The 25,449-nt window shown below is 44.9% G+C and overlaps 35 non-coding genes and 1 pseudogene across 35 annotated transcripts; all 36 read right to left on the bottom strand.

The window, feature by feature from the left end:
• Positions 1–564: 564 nt before the first annotated feature.
• On the bottom strand, positions 565–683 carry LOC130395130 (5S ribosomal RNA). The gene has a single exon (XR_008898222.1). It is a non-coding gene; the product is annotated as a 5S ribosomal RNA (ribosomal RNA).
• Positions 684–1,211: 528 nt separating this feature from the next.
• On the bottom strand, positions 1,212–1,330 carry LOC130395118 (5S ribosomal RNA). The gene has a single exon (XR_008898211.1). It is a non-coding gene; the product is annotated as a 5S ribosomal RNA (ribosomal RNA).
• A 529-nt stretch (positions 1,331–1,859) lies between these two features.
• Positions 1,860–1,978, bottom strand: LOC130395106 (5S ribosomal RNA). The gene has a single exon (XR_008898201.1). It is a non-coding gene; the product is annotated as a 5S ribosomal RNA (ribosomal RNA).
• Positions 1,979–2,498: 520 nt separating this feature from the next.
• Positions 2,499–2,617, bottom strand: LOC130399545 (5S ribosomal RNA). Its single transcript, XR_008902052.1, has one exon. It is a non-coding gene; the product is annotated as a 5S ribosomal RNA (ribosomal RNA).
• A 528-nt stretch (positions 2,618–3,145) lies between these two features.
• LOC130394046 (5S ribosomal RNA) lies at positions 3,146–3,264 on the bottom strand. Its single transcript, XR_008897243.1, has one exon. It is a non-coding gene; the product is annotated as a 5S ribosomal RNA (ribosomal RNA).
• A 1,921-nt stretch (positions 3,265–5,185) lies between these two features.
• On the bottom strand, positions 5,186–5,304 carry LOC130395094 (5S ribosomal RNA). Its single transcript, XR_008898190.1, has one exon. It is a non-coding gene; the product is annotated as a 5S ribosomal RNA (ribosomal RNA).
• Positions 5,305–5,833: 529 nt separating this feature from the next.
• Positions 5,834–5,952, bottom strand: LOC130395082 (5S ribosomal RNA). The gene has a single exon (XR_008898179.1). It is a non-coding gene; the product is annotated as a 5S ribosomal RNA (ribosomal RNA).
• Positions 5,953–6,471: 519 nt separating this feature from the next.
• On the bottom strand, positions 6,472–6,590 carry LOC130395070 (5S ribosomal RNA). The gene has a single exon (XR_008898168.1). It is a non-coding gene; the product is annotated as a 5S ribosomal RNA (ribosomal RNA).
• Positions 6,591–7,119: 529 nt separating this feature from the next.
• On the bottom strand, positions 7,120–7,238 carry LOC130395058 (5S ribosomal RNA). The gene has a single exon (XR_008898157.1). It is a non-coding gene; the product is annotated as a 5S ribosomal RNA (ribosomal RNA).
• A 529-nt stretch (positions 7,239–7,767) lies between these two features.
• LOC130395045 (5S ribosomal RNA) lies at positions 7,768–7,886 on the bottom strand. Its single transcript, XR_008898146.1, has one exon. It is a non-coding gene; the product is annotated as a 5S ribosomal RNA (ribosomal RNA).
• A 529-nt stretch (positions 7,887–8,415) lies between these two features.
• LOC130395032 (5S ribosomal RNA) lies at positions 8,416–8,534 on the bottom strand. Its single transcript, XR_008898134.1, has one exon. It is a non-coding gene; the product is annotated as a 5S ribosomal RNA (ribosomal RNA).
• A 529-nt stretch (positions 8,535–9,063) lies between these two features.
• LOC130395020 (5S ribosomal RNA) lies at positions 9,064–9,182 on the bottom strand. Its single transcript, XR_008898123.1, has one exon. It is a non-coding gene; the product is annotated as a 5S ribosomal RNA (ribosomal RNA).
• A 529-nt stretch (positions 9,183–9,711) lies between these two features.
• LOC130395008 (5S ribosomal RNA) lies at positions 9,712–9,830 on the bottom strand. The gene has a single exon (XR_008898112.1). It is a non-coding gene; the product is annotated as a 5S ribosomal RNA (ribosomal RNA).
• Positions 9,831–10,359: 529 nt separating this feature from the next.
• LOC130394996 (5S ribosomal RNA) lies at positions 10,360–10,478 on the bottom strand. The gene has a single exon (XR_008898101.1). It is a non-coding gene; the product is annotated as a 5S ribosomal RNA (ribosomal RNA).
• Positions 10,479–11,007: 529 nt separating this feature from the next.
• Positions 11,008–11,126, bottom strand: LOC130394984 (5S ribosomal RNA). Its single transcript, XR_008898090.1, has one exon. It is a non-coding gene; the product is annotated as a 5S ribosomal RNA (ribosomal RNA).
• Positions 11,127–11,655: 529 nt separating this feature from the next.
• LOC130394972 (5S ribosomal RNA) lies at positions 11,656–11,774 on the bottom strand. The gene has a single exon (XR_008898079.1). It is a non-coding gene; the product is annotated as a 5S ribosomal RNA (ribosomal RNA).
• A 529-nt stretch (positions 11,775–12,303) lies between these two features.
• On the bottom strand, positions 12,304–12,422 carry LOC130394960 (5S ribosomal RNA). The gene has a single exon (XR_008898068.1). It is a non-coding gene; the product is annotated as a 5S ribosomal RNA (ribosomal RNA).
• A 529-nt stretch (positions 12,423–12,951) lies between these two features.
• LOC130394948 (5S ribosomal RNA) lies at positions 12,952–13,070 on the bottom strand. Its single transcript, XR_008898057.1, has one exon. It is a non-coding gene; the product is annotated as a 5S ribosomal RNA (ribosomal RNA).
• Positions 13,071–13,599: 529 nt separating this feature from the next.
• LOC130396297 (5S ribosomal RNA) lies at positions 13,600–13,722 on the bottom strand (annotated as a pseudogene).
• A 1,025-nt stretch (positions 13,723–14,747) lies between these two features.
• LOC130394935 (5S ribosomal RNA) lies at positions 14,748–14,866 on the bottom strand. Its single transcript, XR_008898046.1, has one exon. It is a non-coding gene; the product is annotated as a 5S ribosomal RNA (ribosomal RNA).
• Positions 14,867–15,395: 529 nt separating this feature from the next.
• Positions 15,396–15,514, bottom strand: LOC130394923 (5S ribosomal RNA). Its single transcript, XR_008898035.1, has one exon. It is a non-coding gene; the product is annotated as a 5S ribosomal RNA (ribosomal RNA).
• Positions 15,515–16,043: 529 nt separating this feature from the next.
• LOC130394910 (5S ribosomal RNA) lies at positions 16,044–16,162 on the bottom strand. Its single transcript, XR_008898023.1, has one exon. It is a non-coding gene; the product is annotated as a 5S ribosomal RNA (ribosomal RNA).
• A 529-nt stretch (positions 16,163–16,691) lies between these two features.
• LOC130394898 (5S ribosomal RNA) lies at positions 16,692–16,810 on the bottom strand. The gene has a single exon (XR_008898012.1). It is a non-coding gene; the product is annotated as a 5S ribosomal RNA (ribosomal RNA).
• A 529-nt stretch (positions 16,811–17,339) lies between these two features.
• On the bottom strand, positions 17,340–17,458 carry LOC130394886 (5S ribosomal RNA). Its single transcript, XR_008898001.1, has one exon. It is a non-coding gene; the product is annotated as a 5S ribosomal RNA (ribosomal RNA).
• Positions 17,459–17,987: 529 nt separating this feature from the next.
• Positions 17,988–18,104, bottom strand: LOC130401277 (5S ribosomal RNA). Its single transcript, XR_008903740.1, has one exon. It is a non-coding gene; the product is annotated as a 5S ribosomal RNA (ribosomal RNA).
• A 529-nt stretch (positions 18,105–18,633) lies between these two features.
• LOC130394874 (5S ribosomal RNA) lies at positions 18,634–18,752 on the bottom strand. The gene has a single exon (XR_008897990.1). It is a non-coding gene; the product is annotated as a 5S ribosomal RNA (ribosomal RNA).
• Positions 18,753–19,281: 529 nt separating this feature from the next.
• Positions 19,282–19,400, bottom strand: LOC130394862 (5S ribosomal RNA). Its single transcript, XR_008897979.1, has one exon. It is a non-coding gene; the product is annotated as a 5S ribosomal RNA (ribosomal RNA).
• Positions 19,401–19,929: 529 nt separating this feature from the next.
• Positions 19,930–20,048, bottom strand: LOC130394850 (5S ribosomal RNA). Its single transcript, XR_008897968.1, has one exon. It is a non-coding gene; the product is annotated as a 5S ribosomal RNA (ribosomal RNA).
• A 529-nt stretch (positions 20,049–20,577) lies between these two features.
• LOC130394838 (5S ribosomal RNA) lies at positions 20,578–20,696 on the bottom strand. The gene has a single exon (XR_008897957.1). It is a non-coding gene; the product is annotated as a 5S ribosomal RNA (ribosomal RNA).
• A 529-nt stretch (positions 20,697–21,225) lies between these two features.
• Positions 21,226–21,344, bottom strand: LOC130394825 (5S ribosomal RNA). Its single transcript, XR_008897946.1, has one exon. It is a non-coding gene; the product is annotated as a 5S ribosomal RNA (ribosomal RNA).
• Positions 21,345–21,873: 529 nt separating this feature from the next.
• Positions 21,874–21,992, bottom strand: LOC130394813 (5S ribosomal RNA). The gene has a single exon (XR_008897935.1). It is a non-coding gene; the product is annotated as a 5S ribosomal RNA (ribosomal RNA).
• Positions 21,993–22,521: 529 nt separating this feature from the next.
• LOC130394801 (5S ribosomal RNA) lies at positions 22,522–22,640 on the bottom strand. The gene has a single exon (XR_008897924.1). It is a non-coding gene; the product is annotated as a 5S ribosomal RNA (ribosomal RNA).
• A 529-nt stretch (positions 22,641–23,169) lies between these two features.
• Positions 23,170–23,288, bottom strand: LOC130394788 (5S ribosomal RNA). Its single transcript, XR_008897912.1, has one exon. It is a non-coding gene; the product is annotated as a 5S ribosomal RNA (ribosomal RNA).
• Positions 23,289–23,816: 528 nt separating this feature from the next.
• On the bottom strand, positions 23,817–23,935 carry LOC130394776 (5S ribosomal RNA). Its single transcript, XR_008897901.1, has one exon. It is a non-coding gene; the product is annotated as a 5S ribosomal RNA (ribosomal RNA).
• Positions 23,936–24,464: 529 nt separating this feature from the next.
• On the bottom strand, positions 24,465–24,583 carry LOC130394764 (5S ribosomal RNA). The gene has a single exon (XR_008897890.1). It is a non-coding gene; the product is annotated as a 5S ribosomal RNA (ribosomal RNA).
• Positions 24,584–25,112: 529 nt separating this feature from the next.
• LOC130394751 (5S ribosomal RNA) lies at positions 25,113–25,231 on the bottom strand. Its single transcript, XR_008897879.1, has one exon. It is a non-coding gene; the product is annotated as a 5S ribosomal RNA (ribosomal RNA).
• Between the last annotated feature and the right edge of the window lie 218 nt (positions 25,232–25,449).

Raw genomic sequence — 25,449 nt, 5'->3', positions numbered from 1 at the left:
CGGGCGATGTTCAGGGTGGTATGGCCGTAAGCAATTAGTGCAGGCGCAAAACCAGGTTTTATACAGTAGCACATAAGGATGTGAGAAAGCTGCTGAGGCTCGACGTTCCACTCTTACAAAAACAATCATTAGTTAGATATAACGCAGTAGTAATTGATTCAGTAGGACTCCTTATCCATGTAAACGATCATTGTGACATCTGAATTCATTAATTATCTGAAATCCACTGCGTGTGCGTGTGATGTTAAATGTTTGAACCAGGTTAACGGTTTTAAAGTGTCAGAGACTGGGTGGTGATTTTTTGACGTCCTCCCATGATCTGAAGTGAGCGTGCGTGTTTGTGTTGGTGAAAGTTTAAGAAATGTACAACTGTCGGTTCAGCTCTCTGGTGCTCCCTGCTGGCAGTATCACTATACTGTCCTCATGTTTCACAAAAATAGTTTTGAGAGACGTTGTCAGTTTTTGTATGTTGCTTAAATCCTCCAAAGCGGTTGGCAGTAAACATCAGGTCACGGTACGCCACGGTAGGCCACGGAGTCAATGAGCTCGAGTTGAAAAAGAAAAAGCTTACAGCACCTGGTATTCCCAGGCGGTCTCCCATCCAAGTACTAACCAGGCCCGACCCTGCTTAGCTTCCGAGATCAGACGAGATCGGGCGTGTTCAGGGTGGTATGGCCGTAAGCAATTAGTGCAGGCGCAAAACCAGGTTTATACAGTAGCACATAAGGAGTGAGAAAGCTGCTGAGGCTCGACGTTACACTTTTACAAAAACAATCATTAGTTAGATATAAACGGCAGTAATTGATTCAGTAGGACTCCTTATCCATGTAAACGATCATTGTGACATCTGAATTCATTAATTATCTGAAATACACTGCGTGAGCGTGTGATGTTAAATGTTTGAACCAAGGTTAACGGTTAAAGTGTCAGAGAATGGGTGGTGATTTTTTGACGTCCTCCCATGATCTGAAGTGAGCGTGCGTGTTTGTGTTGGTGAAAGTTTAAGAAATGTACAACTGTCGGTTCAGCTCTCTGGTGCTCCCTGCTGGCAGTATCACTATACTGTCCTCATGTTTCACAAAAATAGTTTTGAGAGACGTTGTCAGTTTTTGTATGTTGCTTAAATCCTCCAAAGCGGTTGGCAGTAAACATCAGGTCACGGTACGCCACGGTAGGCCACGGAGTCAATGAGCTCGAGTTGAAAAAGAAAAAGCTTACAGCACCTGGTATTCCCAGGCGGTCTCCCATCCAAGTACTAACCAGGCCCGACCCTGCTTAGCTTCCGAGATCAGACGAGATCGGGCGTGTTCAGGGTGGTATGGCCGTAAGCAATTAGTGCAGGCGCAAAACCAGGTTTTATACAGTAGCACATAAGGAGTGAGAAAGCTGCTGAGGCTTGACGTTACACTTTTACAAAAACAATCATTAGTTAGATATAAACGGCAGTAATTGATTCAGTAGGACTCCTTATCCATGTAAACGATCATTGTGACATCTGAATTCATTAATTATCTGAAATACACTGCGTGAGCGTGTGATGTTAAATGTTTGAACCAAGGTTAACGGTTAAAGTGTCAGAGAATGGGTGGTGATTTTTTGACGTCCTCCCATGATCTGAAGTGAGCGTGCGTGTTTGTGTTGGTGAAAGTTTAAGAAATGTACAACTGTCGGTTCAGCTCTCTGGTGCTCCCTGCTGGCAGTATCACTATACTGTCCTCATGTTTCACAAAAATAGTTTTGAGAGACGTTGTCAGTTTTTGTATGTTGCTTAAATCCTCCAAAGCGGTTGGCAGTAAACATCAGGTCACGGTACGCCACGGTAGGCCACGGAGGCAATGAGCTCGAGTTGAAAAAGAAAAAGCTTACAGCACCTGGTATTCCCAGGCGGTCTCCCATCCAAGTACTAACCAGGCCCGACCCTGCTTAGCTTCCGAGATCAGACGAGATCGGGCGTGTTCAGGGTGGTATGGCCGTAAGCAATTAGTGCAGGCGCAAAACCAGGTTTTATACAGTAGCACATAAGGAGTGAGAAAGCTGCTGAGGCTCGACGTTACACTTTTACAAAAACAATCATTAGTTAGATATAAACGGCAGTAATTGATTCAGTAGGACTCCTTATCCATGTAAACGATCATTGTGACATCTGAATTCATTAATTATCTGAAATACACTGCGTGTGCGTGTGATGTTAAATGTTTGAACCAAGGTTAACGGTTAAAGTGTCAGAGAATGGGTGGTGATTTTTTGACGTCCTCCCATGATCTGAAGTGAGCGTGCGTGTTTGTGTTGGTGAAAGTTTAAGAAATGTACAACTGTCGGTTCAGCTCTCTGGTGCTCCCTGCTGGCAGTATCACTATACTGTCCTCATGTTTCACAAAAAAAGTTTTGAGAGACGTTGTCAGTTTTTGTATGTTGCTTAAATCCTCCAAAGCGGTTGGCAGTAAACATCAGGTCACGGTACGCCACGGAGTCAATGAGCTCGAGTTGAAAAAGAAAAATGCTTACAGCACCTGGTATTCCCAGGCGGTCTCCCATCCAAGTACTAACCAGGCCCGACCCTGCTTAGCTTCCGAGATCAGACGAGATCGGGCGTGTTCAGGGTGGTATGGCCGTAAGCAATTAGTGCAGGCGCAAAACCAGGTTTATACAGTAGCACATAAGGAGTGAGAAAGCTGCTGAGGCTCGACGTTACACTTTTACAAAAACAATCATTAGTTAGATATAAACGGCAGTAATTGATTCAGTAGGACTCCTTATCCATGTAAACGATCATTGTGACATCTGAATTCATTAATTATCTGAAATACACTGCGTGTGCGTGTGATGTTAAATGTTTGAACCAAGGTTAACGGTTAAAGTGTCAGAGAATGGGTGGTGATTTTTTGGCGTTCTCCCATGATCTGAAGTGAGCGTGCGTGTTTGTGTTGGTGAAAGTTTAAGAAATGTACAACTGTCGTTTCAGCTCTCTGGTGCTCCCTGCTGGCAGTATCACTATACTGTCCTCATGTTTCACAAAAATAGTTTTGAGAGACGTTGTCAGTCTTTGTATGTTGCTTAAATCCTCCAAAGCGGTTGGCAGTAAACATCAGGTCACGGTAGGTCACGGTGGGCCACGGAGGCAATGAGCTCGAGTTGAAAAAGGAAAAGCTCACAGCACCTGGTATTCCCAGGCGGTCTCCCATCCAAGTACTAACCAGGCCCGACCCTGCTTAGCTTCCGAGATCAGACGAGATCGGGCGTGTTCAGGGTGGTATGGCCTTAAGCAATTAGTGCAGGCGCTAAACCAGGTTTTATACAGTAGCACATAAGGAGTGAGAAAGCTGCTGAGGCTCGACGTTACACTTTTACAAAAACAATCATTAGTTAGATATAAACGTCAGTAATTGATTCAGTAGGACTCCTTATCCATGTAAACGATCATTGTGACATCTGAATTCATTAATTATCTGAAATACACTGCGTGTGCGTGTGATGTTAAATGTTTGAACCAAGGTTAACGGTTAAAGTGTCATAGAATGGGTGGTGATTTTTTGACGTCCTCCCATGATCTGAAGTGAGCGTGCGTGTTTGTGTTGGTGAAAGTTTAAGAAATGTACAACTGTCGGTTCAGCTCTCTGGTGCTCCCTGCTGGCAGTATCACTATACTGTCCTCATGTTTCACAAAAACAGTTTTGAGAGACGTTGTCAGTTTTTGTATGTTGCTTAAATCCTCCAAAGCGGTTGGCGGTAAACATCAGGGGCCTCATGTACTAAGGTTGCGTACGCACAAAAACGTGGCGTACGTCCTTTTCCACGCTCACGTTCAGATGTACAAAACGTGAAATGACCGTAAAAATGTGCGGTCCCCACGCCAGCTCCAGAGCTGTCGTACGCACGTTTCTACCATTATGTCCATGGTTTCTACAGCTATTGTTCCTTTGGCGACACTTAGAGGTGACGCTGGGAAACTGGGGAAAAAAGGTGAAAACAATGACTCAGAGTGATTTGCACATCAGAGACACACTAATGAACAATTAACACACCTTGCAATTATATGGGTGGCTATAAAAGCATGCGCAATGGATGAAGAAAATTGTTTTAAAAATGGCTGCGTTAGCGTTGTTAGAGGACATCGCAAATGGTCAAATCCGAAGGGCGCTGGAGACGCCGGGGCCGACGGAGGAGACGCCGGGGCCGACGGAGGAGACGCCGGGGCCGACGGAGGAGACGCCGGGGCCGACGGAGGAGACGCCGGGGCCGACGGAGGAGACGTCGGGGCCGACGGAGGAGACGTCGGGGCCGACGGAGCAATCCGTGCCCTCTCCTTGCTTGTCTATTCAAAAATAAAAAAATTAAGTTAATAAACACGAGTCAAAGTCTTTCATATCCTGGCATCTTTACGCACGACTTATGTGTATTGCAAGCAGCCAATTGTATGACCAGTATAATTACAGCATTTATGACTTCAGCATATTTACCTTGGGGATGATCGGCGTCCCCTTCATGGGCTCCCACCACTCCGGTGAGAGCTGTGTCAACGATCAAAGCGGCCACTCTCAAATCGAAGGGGGAGAGTTCCCCCACTCCCGTCCCCCCACCTGTTGCGGTCACGCTTCGGCGGTGGGCAGAAACCCTCCGCTTCACCTCCACCTTGAGGTCTGACCACTTTTTTTTAATTTCAGAGTGTGTGCGCTGCTGAGACCCCACTGCATTGACGGCCTCGCAAACACACTCCCACTCACTTCTCTTTTGTTTTGCATTTATCCCTGTTGACAGGGTTCCAATAGCATATGTTTGCGCATTTCTACCTCGTGGAGCAAAATCTCGAGCTCAGACTCCGTGAAGTTTCCTTTTTTTTTCTCTGTTCATGGTGCCAGGTGATCGGATTAAGAGGTGAATCTCAGGTCCAGATGCCTATTTAAATGAAATTGCATATTTAAATGAGGGCGTGGACAGGGAGGAGTTTTGGCACCTCGGCATGTGCGCTCAATTCCACGTTGATCGAGATGTACAAAAGAAACGTGCTTGGATCCATGCGTTCGCACACTTTGATACATCTGAATTTATTTGTGCGTAAGACAGTTTCTGGGTTTTGGCGTACGCCAAGTTTCAGTATGAAATCCACGCAAGTCTTAGTACATGAGGCCCCAGGTCACGGTAGGTCACGGTAGGCCACGGAGGCAATGAGCTCGAGTTGAAAAAGAAAAGCTTACAGCACCTGGTATTCCCAGGCGGTCTCCCATCCAAGTACTAACCAGGCCCGACCCTGCTTAGCTTCCGAGATCAGACGAGATCGGGCGTGTTCAGGGTGGTATGGCCGTAAGCAATTAGTGCAGGCGCAAAACCAGGTTTTATACAGTAGCACATAAGGAGTGAGAAAGCTGCTGAGGCTCGACGTTACACTTTTACAAAAACAATCATTAGTTAGATATAAACGGCAGTAATTGATTCAGTAGGACTCCTTATCCATGTAAACGATCATTGTGACATCTGAATTCATTAATTATCTGAAATACACTGCGTGTGCGTGTGATGTTAAATGTTTGAACCAAGGTTAACGGTTAAAGTGTCAGAGAATGGGTGGTGATTTTTTGACGTCCTCCCATGATCTGAAGTGAGCGTGCGTGTTTGTGTTGGTGAAAGTTTAAGAAATGTACAACTGTCGGTTCAGCTCTCTGGTGCTCCCTGCTGGCAGTATCACTATACTGTCCTCATGTTTCACAAAAATAGTTTTGAGAGACGTTGTCAGTTTTTGTATGTTGCTTAAATCCTCCAAAGCGGTTGGCAGTAAACATCAGGTCACGGTACGCCACGGTAGGCCACGGAGTCAATGAGCTCGAGTTGAAAAAGAAAAAGCTTACAGCACCTGGTATTCCCAGGCGGTCTCCCATCCAAGTACTAACCAGGCCCGACCCTGCTTAGCTTCCGAGATCAGACGAGATCGGGCGTGTTCAGGGTGGTATGGCCGTAAGCAATTAGTGCAGGCGCAAAACCAGGTTTTATACAGTAGCACATAAGGAGTGAGAAAGCTGCTGAGGCTCGACGTTACACTTTTACAAAAACAATCATTAGTTAGATATAAACGGCAGTAATTGATTCAGTAGGACTCCTTATCCATGTAAACGATCATTGTGACATCTGAATTCATTAATTATCTGAAATACACTGCGTGTGCGTGTGATGTTAAATGTTTGAACCAAGGTTAACGGTTAAAGTGTCAGAGAATGGGTGGTGATTTTTTGACGTCCTCCCATGATCTGAAGTGAGCGTGCGTGTTTGTGTTGGTGAAAGTTTAAGAAATGTACAACTGTCGGTTCAGCTCTCTGGTGCTCCCTGCTGGCAGTATCACTATACTGTCCTCATGTTTCACAAAAATAGTTTTGAGAGACGTTGTCAGTTTTTGTATGTTGCTTAAATCCTCCAAAGCGGTTGGCAGTAAACATCAGGTCACGGTACGCCACGGAGTCAATGAGCTCGAGTTGAAAAAGAAAAAGCTTACAGCACCTGGTATTCCCAGGCGGTCTCCCATCCAAGTACTAACCAGGCCCGACCCTGCTTAGCTTCCGAGATCAGACGAGATCGGGCGTGTTCAGGGTGGTATGGCCGTAAGCAATTAGTGCAGGCGCAAAACCAGGTTTTATACAGTAGCACATAAGGAGTGAGAAAGCTGCTGAGGCTCGACGTTACACTTTTACAAAAACAATCATTAGTTAGATATAAACGGCAGTAATTGATTCAGTAGGACTCCTTATCCATGTAAACGATCATTGTGACATCTGAATTCATTAATTATCTGAAATACACTGCGTGTGCGTGTGATGTTAAATGTTTGAACCAAGGTTAACGGTTAAAGTGTCAGAGAATGGGTGGTGATTTTTTGACGTCCTCCCATGATCTGAAGTGAGCGTGCGTGTTTGTGTTGGTGAAAGTTTAAGAAATGTACAACTGTCGGTTCAGCTCTCTGGTGCTCCCTGCTGGCAGTATCACTATACTGTCCTCATGTTTCACAAAAATAGTTTTGAGAGACGTTGTCAGTTTTTGTATGTTGCTTAAATCCTCCAAAGCGGTTGGCAGTAAACATCAGGTCACGGTACGCCACGGTAGGCCACGGAGTCAATGAGCTCGAGTTGAAAAAGAAAAAGCTTACAGCACCTGGTATTCCCAGGCGGTCTCCCATCCAAGTACTAACCAGGCCCGACCCTGCTTAGCTTCCGAGATCAGACGAGATCGGGCGTGTTCAGGGTGGTATGGCCGTAAGCAATTAGTGCAGGCGCAAAACCAGGTTTTATACAGTAGCACATAAGGAGTGAGAAAGCTGCTGAGGCTCGACGTTACACTTTTACAAAAACAATCATTAGTTAGATATAAACGGCAGTAATTGATTCAGTAGGACTCCTTATCCATGTAAACGATCATTGTGACATCTGAATTCATTAATTATCTGAAATACACTGCGTGTGCGTGTGATGTTAAATGTTTGAACCAAGGTTAACGGTTAAAGTGTCAGAGAATGGGTGGTGATTTTTTGACGTCCTCCCATGATCTGAAGTGAGCGTGCGTGTTTGTGTTGGTGAAAGTTTAAGAAATGTACAACTGTCGGTTCAGCTCTCTGGTGCTCCCTGCTGGCAGTATCACTATACTGTCCTCATGTTTCACAAAAATAGTTTTGAGAGACGTTGTCAGTTTTTGTATGTTGCTTAAATCCTCCAAAGCGGTTGGCAGTAAACATCAGGTCACGGTACGCCACGGTAGGCCACGGAGTCAATGAGCTCGAGTTGAAAAAGAAAAAGCTTACAGCACCTGGTATTCCCAGGCGGTCTCCCATCCAAGTACTAACCAGGCCCGACCCTGCTTAGCTTCCGAGATCAGACGAGATCGGGCGTGTTCAGGGTGGTATGGCCGTAAGCAATTAGTGCAGGCGCAAAACCAGGTTTTATACAGTAGCACATAAGGAGTGAGAAAGCTGCTGAGGCTCGACGTTACACTCTTACAAAAACAATCATTAGTTAGATATAAACGGCAGTAATTGATTCAGTAGGACTCCTTATCCATGTAAACGATCATTGTGACATCTGAATTCATTAATTATCTGAAATACACTGCGTGTGCGTGTGATGTTAAATGTTTGAACCAAGGTTAACGGTTAAAGTGTCAGAGAATGGGTGGTGATTTTTTGACGTCCTCCCATGATCTGAAGTGAGCGTGCGTGTTTGTGTTGGTGAAAGTTTAAGAAATGTACAACTGTCGGTTCAGCTCTCTGGTGCTCCCTGCTGGCAGTATCACTATACTGTCCTCATGTTTCACAAAAATAGTTTTGAGAGACGTTGTCAGTTTTTGTATGTTGCTTAAATCCTCCAAAGCGGTTGGCAGTAAACATCAGGTCACGGTACGCCACGGTAGGCCACGGAGGCAATGAGCTCGAGTTGAAAAAGAAAAAGCTTACAGCACCTGGTATTCCCAGGCGGTCTCCCATCCAAGTACTAACCAGGCCCGACCCTGCTTAGCTTCCGAGATCAGACGAGATCGGGCGTGTTCAGGGTGGTATGGCCGTAAGCAATTAGTGCAGGCGCAAAACCAGGTTTTATACAGTAGCACATAAGGAGTGAGAAAGCTGCTGAGGCTCGACGTTACACTTTTACAAAAACAATCATTAGTTAGATATAAACGGCAGTAATTGATTCAGTAGGACTCCTTATCCATGTAAACGATCATTGTGACATCTGAATTCATTAATTATCTGAAATACACTGCGTGTGCGTGTGATGTTAAATGTTTGAACCAAGGTTAACGGTTAAAGTGTCAGAGAATGGGTGGTGATTTTTTGACGTCCTCCCATGATCTGAAGTGAGCGTGCGTGTTTGTGTTGGTGAAAGTTTAAGAAATGTACAACTGTCGGTTCAGCTCTCTGGTGCTCCCTGCTGGCAGTATCACTATACTGTCCTCATGTTTCACAAAAATAGTTTTGAGAGACGTTGTCAGTTTTTGTATGTTGCTTAAATCCTCCAAAGCGGTTGGCAGTAAACATCAGGTCACGGTACGCCACGGTAGGCCACGGAGTCAATGAGCTCGAGTTGAAAAAGAAAAAGCTTACAGCACCTGGTATTCCCAGGCGGTCTCCCATCCAAGTACTAACCAGGCCCGACCCTGCTTAGCTTCCGAGATCAGACGAGATCGGGCGTGTTCAGGGTGGTATGGCCGTAAGCAATTAGTGCAGGCGCAAAACCAGGTTTTATACAGTAGCACATAAGGAGTGAGAAAGCTGCTGAGGCTCGACGTTACACTTTTACAAAAACAATCATTAGTTAGATATAAACGGCAGTAATTGATTCAGTAGGACTCCTTATCCATGTAAACGATCATTGTGACATCTGAATTCATTAATTATCTGAAATACACTGCGTGTGCGTGTGATGTTAAATGTTTGAACCAAGGTTAACGGTTAAAGTGTCAGAGAATGGGTGGTGATTTTTTGACGTCCTCCCATGATCTGAAGTGAGCGTGCGTGTTTGTGTTGGTGAAAGTTTAAGAAATGTACAACTGTCGGTTCAGCTCTCTGGTGCTCCCTGCTGGCAGTATCACTATACTGTCCTCATGTTTCACAAAAATAGTTTTGAGAGACGTTGTCAGTTTTTGTATGTTGCTTAAATCCTCCAAAGCGGTTGGCAGTAAACATCAGGTCACGGTACGCCACGGTAGGCCACGGAGTCAATGAGCTCGAGTTGAAAAAGAAAAAGCTTACAGCACCTGGTATTCCCAGGCGGTCTCCCATCCAAGTACTAACCAGGCCCGACCCTGCTTAGCTTCCGAGATCAGACGAGATCGGGCGTGTTCAGGGTGGTATGGCCGTAAGCAATTAGTGCAGGCGCAAAACCAGGTTTTATACAGTAGCACATAAGGAGTGAGAAAGCTGCTGAGGCTCGACGTTACACTTTTACAAAAACAATCATTAGTTAGATATAAACGGCAGTAATTGATTCAGTAGGACTCCTTATCCATGTAAACGATCATTGTGACATCTGAATTCATTAATTATCTGAAATACACTGCGTGTGCGTGTGATGTTAAATGTTTGAACCAAGGTTAACGGTTAAAGTGTCAGAGAATGGGTGGTGATTTTTTGACGTCCTCCCATGATCTGAAGTGAGCGTGCGTGTTTGTGTTGGTGAAAGTTTAAGAAATGTACAACTGTCGGTTCAGCTCTCTGGTGCTCCCTGCTGGCAGTATCACTATACTGTCCTCATGTTTCACAAAAATAGTTTTGAGAGACGTTGTCAGTTTTTGTATGTTGCTTAAATCCTCCAAAGCGGTTGGCAGTAAACATCAGGTCACGGTACGCCACGGTAGGCCACGGAGTCAATGAGCTCGAGTTGAAAAAGAAAAAGCTTACAGCACCTGGTATTCCCAGGCGGTCTCCCATCCAAGTACTAACCAGGCCCGACCCTGCTTAGCTTCCGAGATCAGACGAGATCGGGCGTGTTCAGGGTGGTATGGCCGTAAGCAATTAGTGCAGGCGCAAAACCAGGTTTTATACAGTAGCACATAAGGAGTGAGAAAGCTGCTGAGGCTCGACGTTACACTTTTACAAAAACAATCATTAGTTAGATATAAACGGCAGTAATTGATTCAGTAGGACTCCTTATCCATGTAAACGATCATTGTGACATCTGAATTCATTAATTATCTGAAATACACTGCGTGTGCGTGTGATGTTAAATGTTTGAACCAAGGTTAACGGTTAAAGTGTCAGAGAATGGGTGGTGATTTTTTGACGTCCTCCCATGATCTGAAGTGAGCGTGCGTGTTTGTGTTGGTGAAAGTTTAAGAAATGTACAACTGTCGGTTCAGCTCTCTGGTGCTCCCTGCTGGCAGTATCACTATACTGTCCTCATGTTTCACAAAAATAGTTTTGAGAGACGTTGTCAGTTTTTGTATGTTGCTTAAATCCTCCAAAGCGGTTGGCAGTAAACATCAGGTCACGGTACGCCACGGTAGGCCACGGAGTCAATGAGCTCGAGTTGAAAAAGAAAAAGCTTACAGCACCTGGTATTCCCAGGCGGTCTCCCATCCAAGTACTAACCAGGCCCGACCCTGCTTAGCTTCCGAGATCAGACGAGATCGGGCGTGTTCAGGGTGGTATGGCCGTAAGCAATTAGTGCAGGCGCAAAACCAGGTTTTATACAGTAGCACATAAGGAGTGAGAAAGCTGCTGAGGCTCGACGTTACACTTTTACAAAAACAATCATTAGTTAGATATAAACGGCAGTAATTGATTCAGTAGGACTCCTTATCCATGTAAACGATCATTGTGACATCTGAATTCATTAATTATCTGAAATACACTGCGTGTGCGTGTGATGTTAAATGTTTGAACCAAGGTTAACGGTTAAAGTGTCAGAGAATGGGTGGTGATTTTTTGACGTCCTCCCATGATCTGAAGTGAGCGTGCGTGTTTGTGTTGGTGAAAGTTTAAGAAATGTACAACTGTCGGTTCAGCTCTCTGGTGCTCCCTGCTGGCAGTATCACTATACTGTCCTCATGTTTCACAAAAATAGTTTTGAGAGACGTTGTCAGTTTTTGTATGTTGCTTAAATCCTCCAAAGCGGTTGGCAGTAAACATCAGGTCACGGTACGCCACGGTAGGCCACGGAGTCAATGAGCTCGAGTTGAAAAAGAAAAAGCTTACAGCACCTGGTATTCCCAGGCGGTCTCCCATCCAAGTACTAACCAGGCCCGACCCTGCTTAGCTTCCGAGATCAGACGAGATCGGGCGTGTTCAGGGTGGTATGGCCGTAAGCAATTAGTGCAGGCGCAAAACCAGGTTTTATACAGTAGCACATAAGGAGTGAGAAAGCTGCTGAGGCTCGACGTTACACTTTTACAAAAACAATCATTAGTTAGATATAAACGGCAGTAATTGATTCAGTAGGACTCCTTATCCATGTAAACGATCATTGTGACATCTGAATTCATTAATTATCTGAAATACACTGCGTGTGCGTGTGATGTTAAATGTTTGAACCAAGGTTAACGGTTAAAGTGTCAGAGAATGGGTGGTGATTTTTTGACGTCCTCCCATGATCTGAAGTGAGCGTGCGTGTTTGTGTTGGTGAAAGTTTAAGAAATGTACAACTGTCGGTTCAGCTCTCTGGTGCTCCCTGCTGGCAGTATCACTATACTGTCCTCATGTTTCACAAAAATAGTTTTGAGAGACGTTGTCAGTTTTTGTATGTTGCTTAAATCCTCCAAAGCGGTTGGCAGTAAACATCAGGTCACGGTACGCCACGGTAGGCCACGGAGTCAATGAGCTCGAGTTGAAAAAGAAAAAGCTTACAGCACCTGGTATTCCCAGGCGGTCTCCCATCCAAGTACTAACCAGGCCCGACCCTGCTTAGCTTCCGAGATCAGACGAGATCGGGCGTGTTCAGGGTGGTATGGCCGTAAGCAATTAGTGCAGGCGCAAAACCAGGTTTTATACAGTAGCACATAAGGAGTGAGAAAGCTGCTGAGGCTCGACGTTACACTTTTACAAAAACAATCATTAGTTAGATATAAACGGCAGTAATTGATTCAGTAGGACTCCTTATCCATGTAAACGATCATTGTGACATCTGAATTCATTAATTATCTGAAATACACTGCGTGTGCGTGTGATGTTAAATGTTTGAACCAAGGTTAACGGTTAAAGTGTCAGAGAATGGGTGGTGATTTTTTGACGTCCTCCCATGATCTGAAGTGAGCGTGCGTGTTTGTGTTGGTGAAAGTTTAAGAAATGTACAACTGTCGGTTCAGCTCTCTGGTGCTCCCTGCTGGCAGTATCACTATACTGTCCTCATGTTTCACAAAAATAGTTTTGAGAGACGTTGTCAGTTTTTGTATGTTGCTTAAATCCTCCAAAGCGGTTGGCAGTAAACATCAGGTCACGGTACGCCACGGTAGGCCACGGAGTCAATGAGCTCGAGTTGAAAAAGAAAAAGCTTACAGCACCTGGTATTCCCAGGCGGTCTCCCATCCAAGTACTAACCAGGCCCGACCCTGCTTAGCTTCCGAGATCAGACGAGATCGGGCGTGTTCAGGGTGGTATGGCCGTAAGCAATTAGTGCAGGCGCAAAACCAGGTTTTATACAGTAGCACATAAGGAGTGAGAAAGCTGCTGAGGCTCGACGTTACACTTTTACAAAAACAATCATTAGTTAGATATAAACGGCAGTAATTGATTCAGTAGGACTCCTTATCCATGTAAACGATCATTGTGACATCTGAATTCATTAATTATCTGAAATACACTGCGTGTGCGTGTGATGTTAAATGTTTGAACCAAGGTTAACGGTTAAAGTGTCAGAGAATGGGTGGTGATTTTTTGACGTCCTCCCATGATCTGAAGTGAGCGTGCGTGTTTGTGTTGGTGAAAGTTTAAGAAATGTACAACTGTCGGTTCAGCTCTCTGGTGCTCCCTGCTGGCAGTATCACTATACTGTCCTCATGTTTCACAAAAATAGTTTTGAGAGACGTTGTCAGTTTTTGTATGTTGCTTAAATCCTCCAAAGCGGTTGGCAGTAAACATCAGGTCACGGTACGCCACGGTAGGCCACGGAGTCAATGAGCTCGAGTTGAAAAAGAAAAAGCTTACAGCACCTGGTATTCCCAGGCGGTCTCCCATCCAAGTACTAACCAGGCCCGACCCTGCTTAGCTTCCGAGATCAGACGAGATCGGGCGTGTTATAACGTCCCCGCACTGCTCCACGCAAACCGTGAGCCTCCTCTCATACATGCGCTCTACCTTCTTAATCCCGTCCACTGTTTCTCCACCAGCCACCTGCTCTTGCCCGCCTCCAGCCGCCTTGCCGTTCCATCTCCCCCGCTCTCTCCTTCTCTCCTTTCTCCTCCCGACTCCTCCGCAACACTCCTTCCTCCTCGCAACCCGCCAGCTTTTCCGTCCTCCTCCACCTCAAGTCCTGCTCCATTCACCGTCCCTCCAGCTCGCTGCCCGCCGGCACTCATTTCGCCCGGTGGCTTCGCCGAAGCTAGGCCCCGGATCATTCTCGCCTCCACCGTTGCAAACAAACAAAAACGACTGGAAAAGTATATATATAATAACTCAGGGCGATCCCCCAACAGTCTATGACTGCGGGGGACGAAAAAAAACACAAAATAACTGGTTGTTAGACCAGATAGCAACACTCCAAAATTCTCTCCACCAGAACAAACAATTTACCATGCAGTAGGTGGTATGGCCGTAAGCAATTAGTGCAGGCGCAAAACCAGGTTTTATACAGTAGCACATAAGGAGTGAGAAAGCTGCTGAGGCTCGACGTTACACTTTTACAAAAACAATCATTAGTTAGATATAAACGGCAGTAATTGATTCAGTAGGACTCCTTATCCATGTAAACGATCATTGTGACATCTGAATTCATTAATTATCTGAAATACACTGCGTGTGCGTGTGATGTTAAATGTTTGAACCAAGGTTAACGGTTAAAGTGTCAGAGAATGGGTGGTGATTTTTTGACGTCCTCCCATGATCTGAAGTGAGCGTGCGTGTTTGTGTTGGTGAAAGTTTAAGAAATGTACAACTGTCGGTTCAGCTCTCTGGTGCTCCCTGCTGGCAGTATCACTATACTGTCCTCATGTTTCACAAAAATAGTTTTGAGAGACGTTGTCAGTTTTTGTATGTTGCTTAAATCCTCCAAAGCGGTTGGCAGTAAACATCAGGTCACGGTACGCCACGGTAGGCCACGGAGTCAATGAGCTCGAGTTGAAAAAGAAAAAGCTTACAGCACCTGGTATTCCCAGGCGGTCTCCCATCCAAGTACTAACCAGGCCCGACCCTGCTTAGCTTCCGAGATCAGACGAGATCGGGCGTGTTCAGGGTGGTATGGCCGTAAGCAATTAGTGCAGGCGCAAAACCAGGTTTTATACAGTAGCACATAAGGAGTGAGAAAGCTGCTGAGGCTCGACGTTACACTTTTACAAAAACAATCATTAGTTAGATATAAACGGCAGTAATTGATTCAGTAGGACTCCTTATCCATGTAAACGATCATTGTGACATCTGAATTCATTAATTATCTGAAATACACTGCGTGTGCGTGTGATGTTAAATGTTTGAACCAAGGTTAACGGTTAAAGTGTCAGAGAATGGGTGGTGATTTTTTGACGTCCTCCCATGATCTGAAGTGAGCGTGCGTGTTTGTGTTGGTGAAAGTTTAAGAAATGTACAACTGTCGGTTCAGCTCTCTGGTGCTCCCTGCTGGCAGTATCACTATACTGTCCTCATGTTTCACAAAAATAGTTTTGAGAGACGTTGTCAGTTTTTGTATGTTGCTTAAATCCTCCAAAGCGGTTGGCAGTAAACATCAGGTCACGGTACGCCACGGTAGGCCACGGAGTCAATGAGCTCGAGTTGAAAAAGAAAAAGCTTACAGCACCTGGTATTCCCAGGCGGTCTCCCATCCAAGTACTAACCAGGCCCGACCCTGCTTAGCTTCCGAGATCAGACGAGATCGGGCGTGTTCAGGGTGGTATGGCCGTAAGCAATTAGTGCAGGCGCAAAACCAGGTTTTATACAGTAGCACATAAGGAGTGAGAAAGCTGCTGAGGCTCGACGTTACACTTTTACAAAAACAATCATTAGTTAGATATAAACGGCAGTAATTGATTCAGTAGGACTCCTTATCCATGTAAACGATCATTGTGACATCTGAATTCATTAATTATCTGAAATACACTGCGTGTGCGTGTGATGTTAAATGTTTGAACCAAGGTTAACGGTTAAAGTGTCAGAGAATGGGTGGTGATTTTTTGACGTCCTCCCATGATCTGAAGTGAGCGTGCGTGTTTGTGTTGGTGAAAGTTTAAGAAATGTACAACTGTCGGTTCAGCTCTCTGGTGCTCCCTGCTGGCAGTATCACTATACTGTCCTCATGTTTCACAAAAATAGTTTTGAGAGACGTTGTCAGTTTTTGTATGTTGCTTAAATCCTCCAAAGCGGTTGGCAGTAAACATCAGGTCACGGTACGCCACGGTAGGCCACGGAGTCAATGAGCTCGAGTTGAAAAAGAAAAAGCTTACAGCACCTGGTATTCCCAGGCGGTCTCCCATCCAAGTACTAACCAGGCCCGACCCTGCTTAGCTTCCGAGATCAGACGAGATCGGGCGTGTTCAGGGTGGTATGGCCGTAAGCAATTAGTGCAGGCGCAAAACCAGGTTTTATACAGTAGCACATAAGGAGTGAGAAAGCTGCTGAGGCTCGACGTTACACTCTTACAAAAACAATCATTAGTTAGATATAAACGGCAGTAATTGATTCAGTAGGACTCCTTATCCATGTAAACGATCATTGTGACATCTGAATTCATTAATTATCTGAAATACACTGCGTGTGCGTGTGATGTTAAATGTTTGAACCAAGGTTAACGGTTAAAGTGTCAGAGAATGGGTGGTGATTTTTTGACGTCCTCCCATGATCTGAAGTGAGCGTGCGTGTTTGTGTTGGTGAAAGTTTAAGAAATGTACAACTGTCGGTTCAGCTCTCTGGTGCTCCCTGCTGGCAGTATCACTATACTGTCCTCATGTTTCACAAAAATAGTTTTGAGAGACGTTGTCAGTTTTTGTATGTTGCTTAAATCCTCCAAAGCGGTTGGCAGTAAACATCAGGTCACGGTACGCCACGGTAGGCCACGGAGTCAATGAGCTCGAGTTGAAAAAGAAAAAGCTTACAGCACCTGGTATTCCCAGGCGGTCTCCCATCCAAGTACTAACCAGGCCCGACCCTGCTTAGCTTCCGAGATCAGACGAGATCGGGCGTGTTCAGGGTGGTATGGCCGTAAGCAATTAGTGCAGGCGCAAAACCAGGTTTTATACAGTAGCACATAAGGAGTGAGAAAGCTGCTGAGGCTCGACGTTACACTTTTACAAAAACAATCATTAGTTAGATATAAACGGCAGTAATTGATTCAGTAGGACTCCTTATCCATGTAAACGATCATTGTGACATCTGAATTCATTAATTATCTGAAATACACTGCGTGTGCGTGTGATGTTAAATGTTTGAACCAAGGTTAACGGTTAAAGTGTCAGAGAATGGGTGGTGATTTTTTGACGTCCTCCCATGATCTGAAGTGAGCGTGCGTGTTTGTGTTGGTGAAAGTTTAAGAAATGTACAACTGTCGGTTCAGCTCTCTGGTGCTCCCTGCTGGCAGTATCACTATACTGTCCTCATGTTTCACAAAAATAGTTTTGAGAGACGTTGTCAGTTTTTGTATGTTGCTTAAATCCTCCAAAGCGGTTGGCAGTAAACATCAGGTCACGGTACGCCACGGTAGGCCACGGAGTCAATGAGCTCGAGTTGAAAAAGAAAAAGCTTACAGCACCTGGTATTCCCAGGCGGTCTCCCATCCAAGTACTAACCAGGCCCGACCCTGCTTAGCTTCCGAGATCAGACGAGATCGGGCGTGTTCAGGGTGGTATGGCCGTAAGCAATTAGTGCAGGCGCAAAACCAGGTTTTATACAGTAGCACATAAGGAGTGAGAAAGCTGCTGAGGCTCGACGTTACACTTTTACAAAAACAATCATTAGTTAGATATAAACGGCAGTAATTGATTCAGTAGGACTCCTTATCCATGTAAACGATCATTGTGACATCTGAATTCATTAATTATCTGAAATACACTGCGTGTGCGTGTGATGTTAAATGTTTGAACCAAGGTTAACGGTTAAAGTGTCAGAGAATGGGTGGTGATTTTTTGACGTCCTCCCATGATCTGAAGTGAGCGTGCGTGTTTGTGTTGGTGAAAGTTTAAGAAATGTACAACTGTCGGTTCAGCTCTCTGGTGCTCCCTGCTGGCAGTATCACTATACTGTCCTCATGTTTCACAAAAATAGTTTTGAGAGACGTTGTCAGTTTTTGTATGTTGCTTAAATCCTCCAAAGCGGTTGGCAGTAAACATCAGGTCACGGTACGCCACGGTAGGCCACGGAGTCAATGAGCTCGAGTTGAAAAAGAAAAAGCTTACAGCACCTGGTATTCCCAGGCGGTCTCCCATCCAAGTACTAACCAGGCCCGACCCTGCTTAGCTTCCGAGATCAGACGAGATCGGGCGTTCAGGGTGGTATGGCCGTAAGCAATTAGTGCAGGCGCAAAACCAGGTTTTATACAGTAGCACATAAGGAGTGAGAAAGCTGCTGAGGCTCGACGTTACACTTTTACAAAAACAATCATTAGTTAGATATAAACGGCAGTAATTGATTCAGTAGGACTCCTTATCCATGTAAACGATCATTGTGACATCTGAATTCATTAATTATCTGAAATACACTGCGTGTGCGTGTGATGTTAAATGTTTGAACCAAGGTTAACGGTTAAAGTGTCAGAGAATGGGTGGTGATTTTTTGACGTCCTCCCATGATCTGAAGTGAGCGTGCGTGTTTGTGTTGGTGAAAGTTTAAGAAATGTACAACTGTCGGTTCAGCTCTCTGGTGCTCCCTGCTGGCAGTATCACTATACTGTCCTCATGTTTCACAAAAATAGTTTTGAGAGACGTTGTCAGTTTTTGTATGTTGCTTAAATCCTCCAAAGCGGTTGGCAGTAAACATCAGGTCACGGTACGCCACGGTAGGCCACGGAGTCAATGAGCTCGAGTTGAAAAAGAAAAAGCTTACAGCACCTGGTATTCCCAGGCGGTCTCCCATCCAAGTACTAACCAGGCCCGACCCTGCTTAGCTTCCGAGATCAGACGAGATCGGGCGTGTTCAGGGTGGTATGGCCGTAAGCAATTAGTGCAGGCGCAAAACCAGGTTTTATACAGTAGCACATAAGGAGTGAGAAAGCTGCTGAGGCTCGACGTTACACTTTTACAAAAACAATCATTAGTTAGATATAAACGGCAGTAATTGATTCAGTAGGACTCCTTATCCATGTAAACGATCATTGTGACATCTGAATTCATTAATTATCTGAAATACACTGCGTGTGCGTGTGATGTTAAATGTTTGAACCAAGGTTAACGGTTAAAGTGTCAGAGAATGGGTGGTGATTTTTTGACGTCCTCCCATGATCTGAAGTGAGCGTGCGTGTTTGTGTTGGTGAAAGTTTAAGAAATGTACAACTGTCGGTTCAGCTCTCTGGTGCTCCCTGCTGGCAGTATCACTATACTGTCCTCATGTTTCACAAAAATAGTTTTGAGAGACGTTGTCAGTTTTTGTATGTTGCTTAAATCCTCCAAAGCGGTTGGCAGTAAACATCAGGTCACGGTACGCCACGGTAGGCCACGGAGTCAATGAGCTCGAGTTGAAAAAGAAAAAGCTTACAGCACCTGGTATTCCCAGGCGGTCTCCCATCCAAGTACTAACCAGGCCCGACCCTGCTTAGCTTCCGAGATCAGACGAGATCGGGCGTGTTCAGGGTGGTATGGCCGTAAGCAATTAGTGCAGGCGCAAAACCAGGTTTTATACAGTAGCACATAAGGAGTGAGAAAGCTGCTGAGGCTCGACGTTACACTTTTACAAAAACAATCATTAGTTAGATATAAACGGCAGTAATTGATTCAGTAGGACTCCTTATCCATGTAAACGATCATTGTGACATCTGAATTCATTAATTATCTGAAATACACTGCGTGTGCGTGTGATGTTAAATGTTTGAACCAAGGTTAACGGTTAAAGTGTCAGAGAATGGGTGGTGATTTTTTGACGTCCTCCCATGATCTGAAGTGAGCGTGCGTGTTTGTGTTGGTGAAAGTTTAAGAAATGTACAACTGTCGGTTCAGCTCTCTGGTGCTCCCTGCTGGCAGTATCACTATACTGTCCTCATGTTTCACAAAAATAGTTTTGAGAGACGTTGTCAGTTTTTGTATGTTGCTTAAATCCTCCAAAGCGGTTGGCAGTAAACATCAGGTCACGGTACGCCACGGTAGGCCACGGAGTCAATGAGCTCGAGTTGAAAAAGAAAAAGCTTACAGCACCTGGTATTCCCAGGCGGTCTCCCATCCAAGTACTAACCAGGCCCGACCCTGCTTAGCTTCCGAGATCAGACGAGATCGGGCGTGTTCAGGGTGGTATGGCCGTAAGCAATTAGTGCAGGCGCAAAACCAGGTTTTATACAGTAGCACATAAGGAGTGAGAAAGCTGCTGAGGCTCGACGTTACACTCTTACAAAAACAATCATTAGTTAGATATAAACGGCAGTAATTGATTCAGTAGGACTCCTTATCCATGTAAACGATCATTGTGACATCTGAATTCATTAATTATCTGAAATACACTGCGTGTGCGTGTGATGTTAAATGTTTGAACCAAGGTTAACGGTTAAAGTGTCAGAGAATGGGTGGTGATTTTTTGACGTCCTCCCATGATCTGAAGTGAGCGTGCGTGTTTGTGTTGGTGAAAGTTTAAGAAATGTACAACTGTCGGTTCAGCTCTCTGGTGCTCCCTGCTGGCAGTATCACTATACTGTCCTCATGTTTCACAAAAATAGTTTTGAGAGACGTTGTCAGTTTTTGTATGTTGCTTAAATCCTCCAAAGCGGTTGGCAGTAAACATCAGGTCACGGTACGCCACGGTAGGCCACGGAGGCAATGAGCTCGAGTTGAAAAAGAAAAAGCTTACAGCACCTGGTATTCCCAGGCGGTCTCCCATCCAAGTACTAACCAGGCCCGACCCTGCTTAGCTTCCGAGATCAGACGAGATCGGGCGTGTTCAGGGTGGTATGGCCGTAAGCAATTAGTGCAGGCGCAAAACCAGGTTTTATACAGTAGCACATAAGGAGTGAGAAAGCTGCTGAGGCTCGACGTTACACTTTTACAAAAACAATCATTAGTTAGATATAAACGGCAGTAATTGATTCAGTAGGACTCCTTATCCATGTAAACGATCATTGTGACATCTGAATTCATTAATTATCTGAAATACACTGCGTGTGCGTGTGATGTTAAATGTTTGAACCAAGGTTAACGGTTAAAGTGTCAGAGAATGGGTGGTGATTTTTTGACGTCCTCCCATGATCTGAAGTGAGCGTGCGTGTTTGTGTTGGTGAAAGTTTAAGAAATGTACAACTGTCGGTTCAGCTCTCTGGTGCTCCCTGCTGGCAGTATCACTATACTGTCCTCATGTTTCACAAAAATAGTTTTGAGAGACGTTGTCAGTTTTTGTATGTTGCTTAAATCCTCCAAAGCGGTTGGCAGTAAACATCAGGTCACGGTACGCCACGGTAGGCCACGGAGTCAATGAGCTCGAGTTGAAAAAGAAAAAGCTTACAGCACCTGGTATTCCCAGGCGGTCTCCCATCCAAGTACTAACCAGGCCCGACCCTGCTTAGCTTCCGAGATCAGACGAGATCGGGCGTGTTCAGGGTGGTATGGCCGTAAGCAATTAGTGCAGGCGCAAAACCAGGTTTTATACAGTAGCACATAAGGAGTGAGAAAGCTGCTGAGGCTCGACGTTACACTTTTACAAAAACAATCATTAGTTAGATATAAACGGCAGTAATTGATTCAGTAGGACTCCTTATCCATGTAAACGATCATTGTGACATCTGAATTCATTAATTATCTGAAATACACTGCGTGTGCGTGTGATGTTAAATGTTTGAACCAAGGTTAACGGTTAAAGTGTCAGAGAATGGGTGGTGATTTTTTGACGTCCTCCCATGATCTGAAGTGAGCGTGCGTGTTTGTGTTGGTGAAAGTTTAAGAAATGTACAACTGTCGGTTCAGCTCTCTGGTGCTCCCTGCTGGCAGTATCACTATACTGTCCTCATGTTTCACAAAAATAGTTTTGAGAGACGTTGTCAGTTTTTGTATGTTGCTTAAATCCTCCAAAGCGGTTGGCAGTAAACATCAGGTCACGGTACGCCACGGTAGGCCACGGAGTCAATGAGCTCGAGTTGAAAAAGAAAAAGCTTACAGCACCTGGTATTCCCAGGCGGTCTCCCATCCAAGTACTAACCAGGCCCGACCCTGCTTAGCTTCCGAGATCAGACGAGATCGGGCGTGTTCAGGGTGGTATGGCCGTAAGCAATTAGTGCAGGCGCAAAACCAGGTTTTATACAGTAGCACATAAGGAGTGAGAAAGCTGCTGAGGCTCGACGTTACACTTTTACAAAAACAATCATTAGTTAGATATAAACGGCAGTAATTGATTCAGTAGGACTCCTTATCCATGTAAACGATCATTGTGACATCTGAATTCATTAATTATCTGAAATACACTGCGTGTGCGTGTGATGTTAAATGTTTGAACCAAGGTTAACGGTTAAAGTGTCAGAGAATGGGTGGTGATTTTTTGACGTCCTCCCATGATCTGAAGTGAGCGTGCGTGTTTGTGTTGGTGAAAGTTTAAGAAATGTACAACTGTCGGTTCAGCTCTCTGGTGCTCCCTGCTGGCAGTATCACTATACTGTCCTCATGTTTCACAAAAATAGTTTTGAGAGACGTTGTCAGTTTTTGTATGTTGCTTAAATCCTCCAAAGCGGTTGGCAGTAAACATCAGGTCACGGTACGCCACGGTAGGCCACGGAGTCAATGAGCTCGAGTTGAAAAAGAAAAAGCTTACAGCACCTGGTATTCCCAGGCGGTCTCCCATCCAAGTACTAACCAGGCCCGACCCTGCTTAGCTTCCGAGATCAGACGAGATCGGGCGTGTTCAGGGTGGTATGGCCGTAAGCAATTAGTGCAGGCGCAAAACCAGGTTTTATACAGTAGCACATAAGGAGTGAGAAAGCTGCTGAGGCTCGACGTTACACTCTTACAAAAACAATCATTAGTTAGATATAAACGGCAGTAATTGATTCAGTAGGACTCCTTATCCATGTAAACGATCATTGTGACATCTGAATTCATTAATTATCTGAAATACACTGCGTGTGCGTGTGATGTTAAATGTTTGAACCAAGGTTAACGGTTAAAGTGTCAGAGAATGGGTGGTGATTTTTTGACGTCCTCCCATGATCTGAAGTGAGCGTGCGTGTTTGTGTTGGTGAAAGTTTAAGAAATGTACAACTGTCGGTTCAGCTCTCTGGTGCTCCCTGCTGGCAGTATCACTATACTGTCCTCATGTTTCACAAAAATAGTTTTGAGAGACGTTGTCAGTTTTTGTATGTTGCTTAAATCCTCCAAAGCGGTTGGCAGTAAACATCAGGTCACGGTACGCCACGGTAGGCCACGGAGTCAATGAGCTCGAGTTGAAAAAGAAAAAGCTTACAGCACCTGGTATTCCCAGGCGGTCTCCCATCCAAGTACTAACCAGGCCCGACCCTGCTTAGCTTCCGAGATCAGACGAGATCGGGCGTGTTCAGGGTGGTATGGCCGTAAGCAATTAGTGCAGGCGCAAAACCAGGTTTTATACAGTAGCACATAAGGAGTGAGAAAGCTGCTGAGGCTCGACGTTACACTTTTACAAAAACAATCATTAGTTAGATATAAACGGCAGTAATTGATTCAGTAGGACTCCTTATCCATGTAAACGATCATTGTGACATCTGAATTCATTAATTATCTGAAATACACTGCGTGTGCGTGTGATGTTAAATGTTTGAACCAAGGTTAACGGTTAAAGTGTCAGAGAATGGGTGGTGATTTTTTGACGTCCTCCCATGATCTGAAGTGAGCGTGCGTGTTTGTGTTGGTGAAAGTTTAAGAAATGTACAACTGTCGGTTCAGCTCTCTGGTGCTCCCTGCTGGCAGTATCACTATACTGTCCTCATGTTTCACAAAAATAGTTTTGAGAGACGTTGTCAGTTTTTGTATGTTGCTTAAATCCTCCAAAGCGGTTGGCAGTAAACATCAGGTCACGGTACGCCACGGTAGGCCACGGAGGCAATGAGCTCGAGTTGAAAAAGAAAAGCTTACAGCACCTGGTATTCCCAGGCGGTCTCCCATCCAAGTACTAACCAGGCCCGACCCTGCTTAGCTTCCGAGATCAGACGAGATCGGGCGTGTTCAGGGTGGTATGGCCGTAAGCAATTAGTGCAGGCGCAAAACCAGGTTTTATACAGTAGCACATAAGGAGTGAGAAAGCTGCTGAGGCTCGACGTTACACTTTTACAAAAACAATCATTAGTTAGATATAAACGGCAGTAATTGATTCAGTAGGACTCCTTATCCATGTAAACGATCATTGTGACATCTGAATTCATTAATTATCTGAAATACACTGCGTGTGCGTGTGATGTTAAATGTTTGAACCAAGGTTAACGGTTAAAGTGTCAGAGAATGGGTGGTGATTTTTTGACGTCCTCCCATGATCTGAAGTGAGCGTGCGTGTTTGTGTTGGTGAAAGTTTAAGAAATGTACAACTGTCGGTTCAGCTCTCTGGTGCTCCCTGCTGGCAGTATCACTATACTGTCCTCATGTTTCACAAAAATAGTTTTGAGAGACGTTGTCAGTTTTTGTATGTTGCTTAAATCCTCCAAAGCGGTTGGCAGTAAACATCAGGTCACGGTACGCCACGGTAGGCCACGGAGTCAATGAGCTCGAGTTGAAAAAGAAAAAGCTTACAGCACCTGGTATTCCCAGGCGGTCTCCCATCCAAGTACTAACCAGGCCCGACCCTGCTTAGCTTCCGAGATCAGACGAGATCGGGCGTGTTCAGGGTGGTATGGCCGTAAGCAATTAGTGCAGGCGCAAAACCAGGTTTTATACAGTAGCACATAAGGAGTGAGAAAGCTGCTGAGGCTCGACGTTACACTTTTACAAAAACAATCATTAGTTAGATATAAACGGCAGTAATTGATTCAGTAGGACTCCTTATCCATGTAAACGATCATTGTGACATCTGAATTCATTAATTATCTGAAATACACTGCGTGTGCGTGTGATGTTAAATGTTTGAACCAAGGTTAACGGTTAAAGTGTCAGAGAATGGGTGGTGATTTTTTGACGTCCTCCCATGATCTGAAGTGAGCGTGCGTGTTTGTGTTGGTGAAAGTTTAAGAAATGTACAACTGTCGGTTCAGCTCTCTGGTGCTCCCTGCTGGCAGTATCACTATACTGTCCTCATGTTTCACAAAAATAGTTTTGAGAGACGTTGTCAGTTTTTGTATGTTGCTTAAATCCTCCAAAGCGGTTGGCAGTAAACATCAGGTCACGGTACGCCACGGTAGGCCACGGAGTCAATGAGCTCGAGTTGAAAAAGAAAAAGCTTACAGCACCTGGTATTCCCAGGCGGTCTCCCATCCAAGTACTAACCAGGCCCGACCCTGCTTAGCTTCCGAGATCAGACGAGATCGGGCGTGTTCAGGGTGGTATGGCCGTAAGCAATTAGTGCAGGCGCAAAACCAGGTTTTATACAGTAGCACATAAGGAGTGAGAAAGCTGCTGAGGCTCGACGTTACACTCTTACAAAAACAATCATTAGTTAGATATAAACGGCAGTAATTGATTCAGTAGGACTCCTTATCCATGTAAACGATCATTGTGACATCTGAATTCATTAATTATCTGAAATACACTGCGTGTGCGTGTGATGTTAAATGT

Source organism: Gadus chalcogrammus, chromosome 12, assembly GCF_026213295.1.
Source record: "Gadus chalcogrammus isolate NIFS_2021 chromosome 12, NIFS_Gcha_1.0, whole genome shotgun sequence".
Taxonomy (NCBI): domain Eukaryota; kingdom Metazoa; phylum Chordata; class Actinopteri; order Gadiformes; family Gadidae; genus Gadus; species Gadus chalcogrammus.
This window is presented reverse-complemented; position numbering and strand designations above follow the sequence as displayed.